Consider the following 15,870-nt stretch of genomic DNA (forward strand, 5'->3'; position numbering starts at 1 on the left):
TAATTACCCCCTTCTGGCAGGAACTGCTCCAAGAGGAAACCCGGCAGAAGTTAAACCTAAGCAGCCGCATCCGACAACTGGAGGAGGAAAAGAACAACCTGCAGGAGCAGCAGGAAGAGGAAGAGGAGGCTCGGAAAGCCCTGGAAAAGCAGATCCTCAGTCTGCAGTCTCAGGTACATGGCGCTGACTGGGTGGCCCAGCAGCCTGCAATAGGGGCTGATAGAATGCAGCAGTGCAGAGATTGGGGAATGTGGAGAGGCACTTACAGCACTATAATATTGAGTGACTGATTTTACCTTCTATCCCCATATCCAGCTGGTAGAGGCCAAGAAGAAAGTGGATGATGATGTGGGCACCATCGAGGGCCTGGAGGAAGTGAAGAAGAAGCTCCTAAAGGACATGGAGAGTCTGGGACAAAGACTGGAAGAGAAGGGCATTGCCCACGAGAAACTAGAGAAAACCAAAAACCGGCTCCAGCAGGAACTAGATGATCTGATGGTGGATCTGGATCACCAGAGGCAGATTGTGTCCAACCTGGAGAAGAAGCAGAAGAAGTTTGATCAGGTGACCCATTATTTTGCCAAGGAACTGAAAAGGTTTCCAGTGGCCTTAATAACAGCAGGGCAGATGGCACGCTCCATTTATTTCATCTTTTGTTTTTATCTAACATTCTCATTAGCTCCTGGCAGAGGAGAAGAACATCTCTGCCCGCAACGCAGAGGAGCGAGACCGAGCCGAGGCTGATGCCCGTGAGAAGGAAACCAAGGCCCTGTCCTTGGCCCGAGCCTTGGATGAAGCTCTGGAAGGTCGGGATGAGTTTGAAAGGCTGAACAAACAGCTGCGGGCAGAGATGGAAGATCTCATGAGCTCCAAAGATGATGTGGGGAAGAACGTAAGTTCCACTATAAGAATAGGGAGGGTCTCCATCACCATCTCCTCCACAGTCTTCAGGCTACGATAGTGCAGTTCCAGTTGCTGTGTATCATTTAAATGCCACTCCCCAACCCCATAATGTCTCCCCCAAGTCCTCCAGCTGAGATTTGAGCTTCTGTGCGTCCCAACAGGTTCATGAGCTGGAGAAGTCAAAGCGGGCACTTGAGCAGCAGGTGGAGGAGATGCGCACTCAGCTGGAGGAGCTGGAGGATGAACTGCAGGGCACGGAGGATGCCAAGCTGCGCCTGGAAGTGAACATGCAGGCCATGAAGGCTCAGTTTGAACGGGACCTGCAGACCCGGGATGAGCAGAACGAAGAAAAGAAACGGGCGCTGGTGAAACAGGTGAGAGGTAACAAAGGGGCATGGAGGTAAAACCATGGGATTGGCAATATGGGAAGTGTATAAACGTGCCCGTCGTGGTGTTTTAATCCATCCAATCCACTGAGAAAGTTGTGGGTGTACAAGGCCAACATTATAACGATAATATGTATAATATTGGCAACCCGTTTGTGTGTGCCAGGTGCGGGAGCTGGAAGCTGAGCTGGAGGATGAGCGCAAGCAGAGAGCTATGGCCGTGGCCATCAAGAAGAAGTTGGAGATGGATATGAAGGACTTGGAGTCCCAAATCGAAGCTGCAAATAAAGGCAGGGAAGATGCCATCAAACAGCTGCGCAAGCTTCAGGTACCAGGAGTTGTATAGTCCATATATGTGTCTTCCTTGGCCGTGATCCTAGACATCACTAGAGCAATGTACTTAGCAGCTTCTCACTGTGCAGAATCTTCCCATCCATGTTATAAGGTCCAAAGTGATGTTTTCTTGAAGCCCTGATGCATGACATTTACATCTATTAGCAATTCCAGGTTAATAACTTGCCCCTGCTTGTAGGCCCAGATGAAGGATTACCAGCGGGAGCTGGAGGAGGCACGGGCATCACGAGACGACATCTTTGCTCAGTCCAAGGAGAACGAGAAGAAGCTGAAGAGTTTGGAGGCGGAAATTCTTCAGTTGCAGGAGGTGAGACAGGGCCTGGTCGTTGGAAGGGAGGGGAGCTTACCGGATCTGGTCGACCCTTCTTTCTAAAACAGAGCACACATTTACGAAAGTGCATGTCCCCCGTAGGAACTGGCATCTTCAGAGCGCTCACGGCGACATGCAGAGCAGGAACGGGACGAGCTTGCTGATGAGATTTCCAACAGCACATCTGGAAAGTGAGTGGTGGCCATCTTTGTATTAGATATAATGGGCAGGGCTGAAGGCGCTGGGCTGCCCATTGAGGCCCTGTGGGCACATGTTTTGGCCTTGCTGGCACTCACACTGAATGCTTATCCCATTGGCAGGTCCGCCCTCCTGGACGAGAAGAGACGCCTGGAAGCGAGGATCGCCCAGTTAGAGGAGGAGCTGGAGGAAGAGCAAAGCAACATGGAGCTGCTGAACGATCGGTTCCGTAAAACTACCCTGCAGGTGAGACCCCACAAATCCTGCGCCTCCCTCTCTCAATTCCCTCATACTGACCTACTGACTGCTATGAGTATTGCCTTTTGGTTAAAATATATCTCATGCCATGTGACACCTTCTGCTGCAAACCAGCTCACCGCCTTCTTCATCTGTGTCTACTTACCACTCTTCTTCCATGTCTCCTCCTGCTCTTCTTTCTGACCGTCTTCATCTATGTCTCCTTCCTGCCCTTCTTCCTCTCTCTTCTTCATCCATGTATTCTTTCTGCTTTTATTTCTCTTTATTGAGCTTCTTCTTCCTGCCAATCTTCCTTCATGTCTTCTTCCTACTCTACTTCCAGCACATCTTCCTTCATGTCTACTTCATGCACATCTTCCTTCATGTCTTCTTCCTACTCTACTTCCAGCGCATCTTCCTTCATGCCTACTTCATGCACATCTTCCTTCATGTCTTCTTCCTACTCTACTTCCAGCACATCTTCCTTCATGTCTACTTCATGCACATCTTCCTTCATGTCTTCTTCCTACTCTACTTCCAGCGCATCTTCCTTCATGCCTACTTCCTGCGCATCTTCCTTCATGTCTTCTTCCTACTCATCTTCCTTCATGTCTACTTCCTGCGCATCTTCCTTCATGTCTACTTCTTGCGCATCTTCCTTCATGTCTTCTTCCTACTCATCTTCCTTCATGTCTACTTCTTGCGCATCTTCCTTCATGTCTTCTTCCTACTCATCTTCCTTCATGTCTACTTCCTGCGCATCTTCCTTCGTGTCTTCTTCCTACTCTACTTCCTGCGCATCTTCCTTCTTCCTGTCTTCTTCCTGCCAATCTTCCTCCGTATCTTCTTCCTACTCTCTTCCTGCCGTTTTCCTTTATGTCTTCTTCTTCTCTCTGCTGCCTCCATGTCTCTTTCCTGCCTGTCATCATCTATGTCTCCTTCCTTCCCTTCTTCCTCTCTCTGCTTCAACCATGCCTACTGTCTGCTCTTCTTTCTCTCTATTGAGCTGTGTCTTCTTCCTACTCTTCTTCCTGGCCATCTTGCTTCATGTCTTCTTCTTGCCTATATTCCTTCATGTCTTCTTCCTCTATCTGCTACCTCCGTGCAGGGCCGGATGTCCCCATTGCTCCGTATGGGAGCAAAATGTTAAAATTTGCTTGTAGCGGGGCGGCATGCCGCCCCTGTGTGTGCCGCCCTAGGCCCGGGCCTTTGTGGCCTCGCCACAAATCCGGGCCTGCCTCCGTGTCTCTTTCCTGCCTGTCTTCATCTATGTTTCCTTCTTGCCTTTCTTCCTCTCTCTCTGCTTTATCCATGTCTTCTTTCTCTCTATTGAGCTGTGTCTTCTTCCTACCCTTTTCCCTTCATATTTTTCTTCCTACTTCTTCCTGCCCTTCTTTGCTTCCTCTGTGTCTCCTTCCTGCTCCTCTTTACGATGTCTTCTTCCTAGTCTTATTCCTCTCTTTCTTCCTTTCTTTCTTCCTTCCTTCCATGGAGCCAGTTTATTTCAGCACACACTTTGCATTTTCTCCCACTAGGTGGACACCCTGAATTCTGAGTTGGCTGGAGAGCGCAGTTCAGCCCAAAAAAGCGAGAACGCTCGGCAGCAGCTGGAGCGGCAGAACAAGGAACTGAAGGCCAAACTACAGGAACTGGAGGGTTCCGTAAAGTCCAAATTTAAAGCCACTATTGCCACTCTGGAGTCTAAGATTGCACAACTGGAAGAGCAGCTGGAGCAGGAGGCCAAGTACGTTCTCAGTGGGAGGAAAACCTGTTATTCGATCATTGTGCCCATTGTTCCCCCGCCTCATGTGACTATAACCAGGCCCGGAATGGCAATCAATGAGTCTGGCAAATGCCAGAGGGGCTGCTGTAAAATGCCATAGACAGTCACTATTTATTGTGCTGGGGGGGCTGTTTGGGCCTCTGGGTACTTGGAATGCCAGGACCCAGGCCCAGACTGGCAATCTGTGGGTTCTGGCAAATGCCAAAGGGGCTGCTGTAAAATGCCATAGACAGTCACTATTTAGTGGGCCTGTTGGGAGAGGTTTGGGCCTCTGTCTAACTGAAATGCCTGGGCCTATATTGAATGCCAGTCTGGACTTCCAAGTGACTTGGGCACACTGCCCTTTAGCAGCCATTGCAGGAAATTACTCTGCCCCCTAAGGCATATATATAGGGTGTTCCACTGCTTCCTAGGGCATATATGTAGGAAATTACACTGCCCCTTAGGGCCCATATGTAGGGAATTACACTGCCCCCTAGCGAACATATGTAGGGAGTTACACTGCCCCATAGAGCACATATATAGGAGATTACACTGCCCCCTAGGGCCCATATGTAGGGAATTATACTGCCCCCTAGGGCCCATATGAGGTAGATAACCGTTCGCTCTAGTGGTGGATGTATTCACAAAATTATTACAATAATTTTGTGTGTGTGTGTTTGTGTCCCCCCAGGGAGCGAGCTGCCTCTAACAAACTGGTGCGCAGGACTGAGAAGAAGCTGAAGGAGGTGTTCATGCAGGTGGAGGATGAGCGCAGGCACGCCGACCAGTACAAAGAGCAGGTACCAAGGGGCACAGATAAGACCCTGGTGGCACAGTGCCAAGGTAAGTGCAATTAAGTCGTATGTCTGTGATGCAGATGGAGAAGGCCAATACCCGCATGAAACAGCTGAAGAGGCAACTGGAGGAGGCGGAAGAGGAAGCCACTCGCGCCAACGCATCGCGGCGCAAACTCCAGCGGGAACTCGACGATGCAACCGAGGCCAATGAGGTGTTGAGCCGGGAAGTGTCCACCCTGAAGAACAGACTGAGGTGAGACTGGAAGTCATGTGGTTCCCTCAAATTCCCTTTGCTTCAGCCCCGCCTACAGGAATGTACCAATAAATTCTCCCCCCTCTCCCTCACAGAAGGGGCGGGCCCGTGTCCTTCTCTTCCTCCTCCAGCCGCTCGGGCAGGCGCCAGCTGCAGATCGAGGGGGCATCCCTGGATATCTCCGACGATGAAATAGAAACGAAAAACGCTGAGGTCAACGAAGTCCCCACCCCAACGGAGTGAGCCGCTCCCTCGCCAGGTTCCCGGGGGCCCCCACACCTCTCAGCCCGGAGCATTGGCGCAGCCGCACCCTCATTGGCAAAAAGTGCTTTTGTCTTTTTTTTTATTTTATTTTATTAATTCCAAAATACAGATCCATTGAACTTGTTCTGCCGAATTCCCCCCCTCCCCCCCAAAAAAAGGCCCAGATCTGCACCCAGGGGGCTACACTCCCAGCCTTTCAGATCTCCAATCAGACTTCTCCTTTCTCTCCATGGCACCATGTGAAGTATCTGAACACTACGTCTGTGGCCCCGTCCCACGTGGGGTGAGGGTGGCAGTGGGGGGCATTTGCTTCATTTCTCACCCCTTTGCTTCTCGCAGCTGCTACATTCCCCCCCTCCCACCCTGGTTCTGTCGACAGCAGAAGAACTCAACTGTGAATCCGTTACTGTCCTTTCCTTGCGCCCCCCCCCCCCCCCAATCCCTCAGTCTCTGCAAGGGTTCAAGGGGCCCACTTGGTTCCACAAACAGAATTTCTGCTCCTCTGTCAGACTGGCTATGGAAATGTCAATCACTTCTAGTCCCCGCCCATATCATGCTCTTTCAGGCTGGGATAGGCCACTCACTCCCCGGCTTCTATTGGGTGTGGCATTTGGTGGGCGTGGTATTCGCAGGGTATGGGGGCTATAACACATTTGAAACCCCCAATCCCTAACTGCGTACCCTTTTACAATGCTTAAAGTCATACATAAGACAAACTGTGCCTTAGACACTTAAAATCTGAGAAAAATATAGTTAAAAAACGAAATAATGACATATCTACCTGCCACCGACCAATCAGATGTGATCGTTCCTCGCGCTTTATGTTACGATATGAAGAGATCAGTCAGTATTACCCAGAAGCCTCAGTCATGTGCTGGACATATCACTTTATTTGTATTTTGTTTTTTTAGTTGTTGAGCTTAAATCTTTTATTGAGCGTTTCTGGCCCGAGGGTCCAGCGCGGATCTGTGCGCATTCGTCTCTATTCATTATCATTATATATATTATTTTTTTTAACACATAACAGCTGCAAGCTCCTCCCTCTCTGCTAAACCCGCCTCACCCCTGCCCCGCCCCTCTGTATAGCCCATATTTCTAGACAACGAATTTTGTAAGACAATAAACTTATTCATTATAGAATCCTGCAGGGGCCCGACTGTCTTATTGGGAGAAGCCCCCCCCCCCCCACGCTGCTCAGAACTGGGCCAATGGACTTCAGCACCTTTCCACCCATTCCATGTCACCGGCGCTGCCCAGGGATTGTCCCTTATCTGGGTCTTGAATACTGGGACAGTGCTCATCATTCATAGATTTAATGGTGTCAAGGGGTCTGGGGCCACAGTTCATGTATTATAAGGGATAATGTACCCCCTACTGTAAATGATAAGGATATTAGCAGTCACTGAGGGGCTCTGTGCCCCCCATATAAAGGCACAAGGCTGCAGGCTGAGTTATACAGGGAACTCTGAGTATCACTCATGTATTATAAGGGATAATGTACCCCCTACTGTAAATGATAAGGATATTAGCAGTCACTGAGGGGTTCTGTGCCCCCCATATAAAGGCACAAGGCTGCAGGCTGAGTTATACAGGGAACTCTGAGTATCACTCATGTATTATAAGGGATAATGTACCCCCTACTGTAAATGATAAGGATATTAGCAGTCACTGAGGGGTTCTGTGCCCCCCATATAAAGGCACAAGGCTGCAGGCTGAGTTATACAGGGAACTCTGAGTATCACTCATGTATTATAAGGGATAATGTACCCCCTACTGTAAATGATAAGGATATTAGCAGTCACTGAGGGGCTCTGTGCCCCCCATATAAAGGCACAAGGCTGCAGGCTGAGTTATACAGGGAACTCTGAGTATCACTCATGTATTATAAGGGATAATGTACCCCCTACTGTAAATGATAAGGATATTAGCAGTCACTGAGGGGTTCTGTGCCCCCCATATAAAGGCACAAGGCTGCAGGCTGAGTTATACAGGGAACTCTTGAGTATCACTCATGTATTATAAGGGGTAATGTACCCCCTACTGTAAATGATAAGGATATTAGCAGTCACTGAGGGGTTCTGTGCCCCCCATATAAAGGCACAAGGCTGCAGGCTGAGTTATACAGGGAACTCTGAGTATCACTCATGTATTATAAGGGATAGTGTACCCCCTACTGTAAATGATAAGGATATGTGTGTTGTACACCTCGTATCTGGCATTTTCACACAATATTTCTGGCCTATCAGACTCACACACCTGCTGGAAGCCAGTGACACCCAGAGCAGAGAGAGGACATGCATTGCAAGGGGCTGCCAGACACAGGAACCAGGCTTTGGAGCAGCAGCTCTTAAAGGGGTTGTTCACCTTTGTAAAACATTCAGAATCTTTGCCATATACACAGTTAACAAAAATGTGCGGCTAAAGAGATATTCCTCAGAATCCCCCTTCTGCTGATCCCTCACTTCTGCACAGACTCTGCTGGGGGGTCAGTGACCCCTATAAACACTACAGTCACTTTTTTACTTCCTTATATGATGTCATGCATAGTACTGGCAGCACGCTGAACTCCTATTGGCTGTGTCTTCTGTCAGTCTGACGCTATATGGGATATGCCAAGTCTGCTTGCCTATGTCACTGCAAGGGAGAAATTAACCAATGACCTTTCAATTTATGCAGCTGGTTAGAGTGGCAAGCAACCAATGAATTGGCCCAATAGGGAAAAAGTAAGGGCAAAGCCTGGCAGTGAAGATGTCAGCATAAAGGAAGTTGTCAGTGTGTCAAGTTCAAAATAGGCCACTCCCTTCCCTTCAGGAAACTGCTCAGACAGGAGAAGGTAACACATAATAAGTAGCTTTTACCCCGGCCTTTTTACTTTTTTTTTAATAAAATGGATATTCTGACACGCTGCTGGTTTAAAATGATTTGGACACTGAAGGTGAACAGGCCCATTTCCTCAGCTTAACTCCAATTGGCTGCATCTCCTGTCAATCTGCCTCTGATCCCGCCCCTGCTGCAGCATGTCCTGTGAGGGAGGTTAGTGTACCTACACACAGGTAGGGGGCGGGGCCAGTGTGTGAGGGAAAAGCTATGGCTGTTTGGGCCCTGCAGTGCCGGCTGTAAGGGAGGAGTCTGTGCGGGTTTGTGTGACTTGGTGGAGGTGGAAGGAAAAGTTTATTTCTTATTTATGTGTGAGGAGAGAGCACCCTGTCATTTACACTGGGGAAGGGGCGGGCTTTGTGCCTGTGAGGGAGGTCTGACTCAGAGGGGGGCGGAGTCTGATTCCCAGGGAGGGAGGGGAGGTTTGTGGGGTGTCTGTATGGGAGGGGCTGAGGGGTTTCTGTGGGGGGGGATGTCTGTAATGGAGGGGTTTGTGAGAATTGGGATTATCTGGCATGGGGGGTGCAGGCCAATGGGGTTATCCATAGAGAAAAGTCACTGATTATAATTGGGCCCCGCAGCGATGTCATTGGCCCCTGCACTTACGCAATTGACGTAACTTGTGCAAAAACCGACGTAACTTCCATATCAAGCAGTGACAGCGCAGAGCAGGGGCAGGTAGGCGGGAAGGGGTTAAACTTAGGGCAAACCCCCCCCGCCCCCCAATAAACTGACTGACGTATTAGCGCATTAATCAGTGGAACTCGTTATATGAACTGCCAATGAATTACCAGGGGCGGGAAGGAGCAATGTCCAATAGGAAACAAGTAAGGGCAAAGCCTGGATGTGATGATGTCAGCATACAGGAAGTCCTCAGGTTCAAAAGAGGCCCCTCCCATCCCTTCAGGAAACAGACCAGAGAGACATAGGGATCCTATCTGCCCCCCCACACGGAACCTTCAACTTCAATAAGAGCTATTGCCCCCCAGCTCCATAGACCCAGGCCCAGGGGTCACTGGGAGATTCCCTGTAGCTGTAATTCAGCGCAGACAGGGGCCCCATCATGAGCGGAACCCTGGTCGGTACATCCCCACCGGCCCACACAGGGCTATAGCTGGGGGAGCAGTCGGCCCCAATGACTGGGTTATTCTCAAGGAAGCCCCCTAGGGGTTAGAGGGCAGTATGGCAGCTGGATCTTATTGGGTGTAAAAGAACCTGCTTCTTTTCTCTGATTGGCTGTTTAATAGAGACTTAGACTAGAGATAAAGCCAACGTTGGAATTGAACCCCAGACCTGAGCGCTCCCAGCCGGCCGTGCTACCCGTGTAGCCATCATGTTGGGTTGTTGGACCTCCTTTCCTTTTGGACCTTTCAGTGCAGCCCGGCTCCTCCTCTGGGGCAGCAATAAGTATCAGCGACAAACAGCTCTGTGTAGGAAACCCAGGTTGGCCCAATGGTTAGTGCTGCTGCCCGGCGGTGCTGGAGGTGTGAGTTCAAAGCCAACCTGGGAATGTTCAGCGGGGCTTTTAGTTTTTGCCCCGGGTCTCCACGAGCGACAAAGAAGCAAAACGCCGACCCGGTGCCTGCACTGCCCTCTCTCTACCCTGGGGTCCTGAGTCCAACTCCATCTTGGAGTTTCTATGCTTTCCCTGCATCCACGTGGGCTACTCCCGCACTCGCCATTCATACACCACCGAACATACGCCATTCATACACCACCGAACATACGCCATTCGCACACCACCGAACATACGCCATTCGCACACCACCGAACATACGCCATTTGCACACACCTGCTTTGGAGTTGGCCGACGCACTTACGGAGACAACATCTAAACTCCAAGCAGACAACGCTCAGACTGGAATTGAACTCAGGACCCAAGGGCTTTCAAGCCGGCAATGCTACCGTTTGGCCACCGTGTCGAACTTGGTTACATTGGGTTTCCTTCCTTATGTAGCGTCAACTCAGGCAGCCAAGCTAAAAACTTCTGTAGCTGGACTTGAACTCAGAACCCAATGACCACAAGGAATGCGCTCTAACCAGTGGGCCACCCTACGACCTGGCTTTTGTGTTAAATTTGGTCTCCTTAGGTTTCTTTTCTTATGTAGCACTTATTCAGGCAGCAAAGCTAAAACCTTCATTGCACTGTGGCAAGAATTGAACTCGGGACTCAAGCACTTCAAGGAAGGAGCACTAGCTAGAGTACCACCTCTGTGGGCAGTGCTTTCTCTCTTTCCTTTAGACTACTGGTCATGGTCCTGGTCAGGGAGAACATAAGAAGACAAAGACTAGTAGATAGAGCCAACGTTGGAGGTCAAGCCAACACCCAAGTGGTGCAAGGTGGGTGCAGTAACCAGTCAGCCGGAGCTGAGAGTTTCTCTTTTGGATTGTTCTGGGTGGTTGAGACCATAAAAGCTGCATATAAATGGCACCCATGGTGGAATTGAACTCAAGTCCCTACCACTGAAGACAGAGGCACTAACACCCAAGCCAAATGGAGAAGCACGCTTTAACACCTGCCTGTTGGGTACAGAATGAGGAGAAGCCAATCAGCTCTTGGGAGAGAGAGTAGAGATTATAGTCAGGGCCCAAGCACTGCCAGGAATATAGTGCTGTATAAAGGGCCGGCACCGCCTTGTATTGCCCCATGGCTCAGTGCTCAGTGCTCCTCCCTTTTAGCACTAGGGTCCTGAGTTCAATTCCAGTCTTGGTATGATCTGCAAGTCTTTAGCTTGACCAATGCTAATGGAAAGCTACGAAGCATAACCATGGGTTCCACGCTCTGTGGTGGCTCAGTGGTCAGTGCTCCTCCCTTTTAGCACTAGGGTCTTGAGTTCAATTCCAGTCTTGCCATGATTTGAAACAAGTCTTTACTTTTTTTTTGTCCTACCTGACTAATCCTGTCCCCTCACAAAAGTACTGTCTAATGGAAAGCCAAGAGACACCGCCTTGTCCCCCATTCTGAATGGTGGCTTAGTGGTCAGTGCTCCTCCCTTTTAGCACTAGGGTCTTGAGTTCAATTCCAGTCTTGGCATGATTTGAAACAAGTCTTTACCTTGTTTTGCTCTACCTGAACAATGCTGATGGCCTAATGGAAAGCCAAGGAACACTACCCCGCACCTTCTGCCGGGTGGTGGCTTAGTGGTCAGTGCTCCTCGCTTTTAGCGCCAGGGTCCTGAGTTCAAGTCCAGTCTTGGCATGATTTGAAACAAGTCTTTACCTTGTTTTGCTCTACCTGAACAATGCTGATGGCCTAATGGAAAGCCAAGGAGCACTACACCGCACCTTCCGCCGAGTGGTGGCTTAGTGCTCAGTGATCTTCACTTTTACCGCTAGGGCCCCGAGTTCAATTCCAGTCTTGGCATGATTTAAAACAAGTCTTTACCTTTTTTTTCCTACCTGACTAATACTGACCAATCCTGTCCCCTCACAAAAGTACTTCCAAGCCAAGAGACACAGCCTTGGGTTCCTTTCTGTATGGTGGCTTAGTGCTCAGCGCTCCTCCTTTTAAGCACTAGGTTACTGAGTTCAATTCCAGTCTTGGCCTCATCTGCAAGATGTCTTTATCTTCTTGTGTTGTCCCTGCCCAACACTGATAGCCTAATGCAGCGCTGTCCAACTTATTACATGTAGTGGGCCCATTATATCTCATACACCATGCTGGAGGGCCACATAAAATGAAAATTATGTCATATAGTGGTCTGTGGAGCCTCTGAACAGGCTGGGGGGCCATAAAAAGCCTTTAGAGGGCTATATTTAGCCCGCGGGCTTCCAGTTAGACATCTCCAAAATAATGGAAAGCCAAGAAACGCAGGATGGTGGCCTATATTTAGAGATGGCTTAGTGGTCAGAGCACCTCCCTTTTTTAACATGAGAGTCCTGAGTTCAATTCCAATCTAAGCCCAATTTGCAAGAAGTATTTATCTTGTTATGTTCTACCTGCCTAGTACTGATAGTCTAACCTAGTGCTGTCTAACTCATTACATGTAGCGGGCCAATTAGGTCTCATATATCATTTCCAAGGACCAGATTAAAGGAAAATAACGATGTCCTACAGAGAAACCTATGGAGGCTTTGAGCAGACTGGCGTCCTTGAAAAATCCTTTGTAGGGCCACGTTTGGCCGGCGGGCCTTCAGTTAAACAGTTCTGGGTTAGTGAAAAGTCAAGAAAAACACGAAGCATGTTGTCTCTTGTGATGGCTTAGTGGTCTGTGCTCCCGCCCTTCTAGTACTTGGGTCCTGAGTTCAAGTCCGACCACAGTATTATTTACAAGCAGCTTTATGTGCTAACCTACCAACCCCAAATTGAACCGCTCAGCCACGGTTGGGAAGCTGCCTTAGTGGTTGCTGCTGGTACTTAACAGCTGTCGAGTTCAACTCCGGCCTTGGTACGATTTGGGAGAGTTCTTTGTCATGTTATTGTCTCCCTGAGCGACACTGATAGTCTAATGGAGAATGAAACGAAAGATCTCACTGAGTTGGCCCACTGGTTAGAGCACATCCCTTGAAGCTGTTGGGTACTGAGTTCAAGTCCGGCTTCAGCTCATGGAAGTTTTTAACTTGGCTGCCTGAATTGACGCTACATAAGGAAGGAAACCCAATGAAACCAAGTTCGACACGGTGGCCAAACGGTAGCATTGCCGGCTTGAAAGCCCTTGGGTCCTGAGTTCAATTCCAGCCTGACTATTGTCTGCTTGGAGTTTAGATGTTGTCTCCGTAAGTGCGTCGGCCAACTCCAAAGCAGGTGTGTACGAATGGCGTATGTTCGGTGGTGTACGAATGGCGTATGTTCGGTGGTGTATGAATGGCGAGTGCGGGAGTAGCCCACGTGGATGCAGGGAAAGCATAGAAACTCCAAGATGGAGTTGGACTCAGGACCCCAGGGTAGAGAGAGGGCAGTGCAGGCACCGGGTCGGCGTTTTGCTTCTTTGTCGCTCGTGGAGACCCGGGGCAAAAACTAAAAGCCCGGCTGAATATTCCCAGGTTGGATTTGAACTCACACCTCCAGCACCGCCGGGCAGGAGCACTAACCATTGGGCCAACTTGGGTTTCCTACAAAGTGTGTTTGTCGCTGATACTTATTGCTGCTCCAGAGGAGGAGCCGGGCTGCACTGAAAGGTACAAAAGGAAAGGAGGTCCAACAACCCAACATGATGGCTACACGGGTAGCACGGCCGGCTGGGAGCGCTCAGGTCTGGGGTTCAATTCCAACATTGGCTTTAGCTCTAGTCTAAGTCTCTATTAAACAGCCAATCAGGGAAAAGAAGCAGGTTCTTTTAGACCCAATAAGTTCTAGTTGCTGTACTGCCCTCTGACCCCTAGGGGGCTTCCTTGAGAATAAAACCAGTCAGTGGAGCAGACTGCTCCCCCAGCTATAGCCCTGTGTGGGCTGGTGGGGATGTACCGACCAGGGTTCCGCTCATGATGGGGCCCCTGTCTGCGCTGAATCACAGCTACAGGGAATCTCCCAGTGACCCCTGGGCCTGGGTCTATGGAGCTGGGGGGACAATTAACCTGATCTCTCCTTTATGAAATAACCAACATCTACTGCCCATTCCCCGTGTAGGGGAGCTGCTAGGGCCGAGCTATAAGAGCGGCTGCACCAAATCCCGTTCTTATCCCCCTGGTTCCGTGTCCGGGTATAAAATAGAGACGGGAAGGGGTATTGCAGCTAGGGGGTAAAAGGAATCCGAAAATATTTTTTACATCTGTAAATAGTAACAAAATGAAGCGGGGCCATTTTTATCACTGGGGGGTCAATTGGTTGATGAGAACAGGGAGAAAGCTGAGGTTCCGAGCAGCTAATGAAGGCCTCCTTTGTAATAGACCCAATTCCAGTATATAGTTGCCACCTGTCTGGTTTTGACCCGGAACGGCCCAGTTTTACAAATTTCAAAAACTAGACAGGACTTTTCAAAATTGATGAGGTGATCGTTAATTGTCATGTCAAAGCCCCGCCCCATGACATCACCAGTCCACCCATGCAACATCATATCCCCACCCAGTGACATCACATTCCCACCCCCCACCTGGAGGTAAGTCTGCCGGAAGGTAGCAGCCCTATCTAGTCATGTAACTACTGATACCTGGGTCACTCAGGGGGAAATTGAAAAGAAATTTGACTGTGTAAAGGGAAACAAAGGTCCAGGACTGGATGGGATACATCCCAGGGCTCAGCGCTGTGACTGCCAAACCTCTCCACTTAATTTCCCAGGATACAATGAGGTCGGGCACGGTGCAGAGAGACTGGCAAATTGCTAATGTGGTGTTGTTTTTCAAAAAAGGATCCCGTTCTCAGCCTGAAAACTACCGGCCTGTTAGTCTGACACCAGTGATAGGGAATAAGGTACCTGTGTACTAAGTACTTTGAGTTTGTGCCACATGGGTTTATGTATAACGGATCTTATCAGACTGATTTAATTGGCTTTTATGAGGGGGTGAGCAGGAACCCCCCCCCCCTGGGATGGCAGTGGATGGGATCTACCTTAAAGTGTTTGAAACAGTAGCGCATAGAAAGTTAATAGAGAACAATCATGAAACTTGTTTTTATAATAATGAACATATAAACCCTAGACAATTAATTATTGAGCCTTCCATCCCCCACCCTCCGGTATCTCTGGCTCCCTGGTGTGCATCAGCGACGCCCCTCAACAGCAAAGGGAAAGTAAAGGAATGAAGCCCCCCGGCATTTACACATGGGGATACAAATCTTACTTCAGTAGCCACATACGGGTGTATAACTGAGACCGTACCAGAGACACATCAACTGCAGCAATATAACAGACCTCTGTGTGTGAACAGCTACATAGACTCCTGTATGTTGGATTTAGACTCTATTTCCCTCAGTCAGAGCTCTCCTGCAGACTGACCAGCTGGGCTCTCAGGCTTCTTGATTGGCCAGCTGAGTCTAATTGGGCCAACCTGGCCAGTCTGTAGCACTTACTCTGCTATAGGGATTTTTCTCACAAATAACCAAGAAATCAAGTTCTAGGTGTTTGTTTGGGACTCAGGTGAGTGAAAGTGTCAGACAATGTAACGGGGGGGGAATTGGGTAGGAAATCAGGGCAGGTGGGGGTTAAACTTTAGCTGTCAGTCAAGAATAGTTGGACCCGCCCCTTCCCCTCTGCTCAGAACACAAGCTGCCTGTCCCTCTCCTATTCATATATCAATTTTCATTCAAACCACACTCTGGTTACTAAGGTAGTCTAGATCCTAGCAACCAAATAGCTACTGATACGTTCAACAGGAGAACTGCTGAACAAAAACCGAAATCATTAAAAAAAAAACTACAAATAAATAAAGACCAACTGCAAATTGTCTCAGAATATCACTCTCTACATTGTTAACTCAATAGTTAACTCAAAGGTGGGGGGGGGGGCAGACAAAGTACTGTTTCTATTTTTGCTGGGGTTACTAAATTGGGCAAAACTATACGTTCCATACAGGGTGCTTCCTTTTGAAGCAGCATAGGGGGTTCCTCATGGTGAGGGGAGTCTGTGTGTGGGTGCTGGGGTTCACTTGGAAGG

At 49.2% G+C, this 15,870-nt stretch overlaps 1 non-coding gene across 1 annotated transcript in view; it reads left to right on the forward strand.

The window, feature by feature from the left end:
- Window positions 1-6,607, forward strand: part of myh10 — a 54,889-nt gene extending 48,282 nt beyond the window's left edge. Inside the window, exons 32-43 of the transcript XR_004220667.1 lie at window positions 21-173; window positions 316-564; window positions 680-892; window positions 1,065-1,277; window positions 1,456-1,617; window positions 1,822-1,950; window positions 2,056-2,144; window positions 2,274-2,397; window positions 3,924-4,132; window positions 4,845-4,953; window positions 5,031-5,203; window positions 5,299-6,607. This is a non-coding gene — a transcript (myosin, heavy chain 10, non-muscle). The remainder of the gene's footprint in view (window positions 1-20; window positions 174-315; window positions 565-679; window positions 893-1,064; window positions 1,278-1,455; window positions 1,618-1,821; window positions 1,951-2,055; window positions 2,145-2,273; window positions 2,398-3,923; window positions 4,133-4,844; window positions 4,954-5,030; window positions 5,204-5,298) is intronic.
- The last annotated feature ends 9,263 nt before the right edge of the window (window positions 6,608-15,870 follow it).

The sequence above is a fragment of the Xenopus tropicalis genome, chromosome 10, assembly GCF_000004195.4.
Source record: "Xenopus tropicalis strain Nigerian chromosome 10, UCB_Xtro_10.0, whole genome shotgun sequence".
Lineage (NCBI taxonomy): Eukaryota > Metazoa > Chordata > Amphibia > Anura > Pipidae > Xenopus > Xenopus tropicalis.